Raw genomic sequence first — 1,285 nt, forward strand, 5'->3', positions numbered from 1 at the left:
CCCAGCTTCCGAATGGGGCGTGAGACACCTCGAGGGAGAAGATCTTTTAAGTGTGGGTTCTTCTACGCGGATACCTACTGACACATGAGTCACTACGAGTAGGTATTAAAGCAGTTTCTATGTTCTAGTTAAAAGGAGAGCTGGAAATGGTATCCCCTAAGCATGTCAATATCATAAGAGGCAAAGAAAAGCTGCAGAAAAGTTTCAGATTAAAAAAGAAATGACAGCAGAATGCAATCCCTACCCTAAAGTGGATCCTGTGCTGGAGGGAAAAATGCTATCGAGGACATTACTGGGGCAACTGATGAAGTTTGAGTACAAAGGATAGATTAAACTATTGCACCTCCGTTGAATGTACTCAAGCTGGTGCGTGTGCCATGGTGTGGAGGAGGTCACTGTTCTCAGCAAACACATACTTCAGTGTTTACGGGAATGGGGCCATGATATATGTAACTTACCCTCAAACACACATACACGTACGTGCATCCACACAGATCTGTAAAGAAAGAAAAAAAATGACAAAGCAAATGGATAAAACGGTAATCATCAGTGAATACGGACAAAGAGTTTACTGTGTTCTTTATACTATTTTATGTGTGTGCGACTTTTCTGTGAGTGATGTTACTTCAAGTAAAAAATTAAAAAACAAATAAGAAAGACAGTTTCTGCATTATATATCCTAGCTACATGTATTACCATGTTTGGATTCTGAAAGCTGCAGACGGGAAAACATGAATAACAGATTACCTGTTCTCAAAATATCACTCCTAGTTTACTTCCCTTTTGGTACTATTTTAAATTAACTAAAAAAAAATTTTTTTTGAGGGTTGGCTGGTGAGCTCAGCTGGTTAGAGCCTGGTGCTGATAACACCAAGGTCCAGGGTTCCAATCCCTGTACTGGCCAGCCACCAAAAAATGTTTTTGTTTTGAGATAAGTATAGATTCACATGCAGTTTTAAGAACTAATACAGAGAGATCCCATACTCTTTACCCAATTTCCCCCAATGGTAACATGTTGCAAAATGAGCGTACGGTATCCCAATCAGGATATCGACACTGATACAGTCAAGACCGCGGTCTCATTGCCAGTGATCCCTTGTGTTGTCCTCCTGTAGCCGCACCCACACCCTCTCACCTGCACCCGTTCCTTAACTCCGCCATCCATTAATCTGTTCTCCGTTTCTATCATTGTGTCACCTGAAGTGTGTTACATAATGGGTCACATGGCATGTAACCTTTTGGGATTAACTTTTTGTACTCAGTGTGATTCCTGTGAGGTTCATCC

The 1,285-nt window shown here is 41.2% G+C and overlaps 1 non-coding gene across 1 annotated transcript; it reads left to right on the forward strand.

Moving 5' to 3' along the window:
* The first annotated feature begins 829 nt into the window (after window positions 1–829).
* TRNAI-GAU lies at window positions 830–904 on the forward strand. Its single transcript has one exon. It is a non-coding gene; the product is annotated as a tRNA-Ile (tRNA).
* Window positions 905–1,285: the final 381 nt, after the last annotated feature.

Source organism: Galeopterus variegatus, unplaced genomic scaffold (assembly GCF_000696425.1).
Source record: "Galeopterus variegatus unplaced genomic scaffold, G_variegatus-3.0.2 Scaffold4210, whole genome shotgun sequence".
Taxonomy (NCBI): Eukaryota; Metazoa; Chordata; class Mammalia; order Dermoptera; family Cynocephalidae; genus Galeopterus; species Galeopterus variegatus.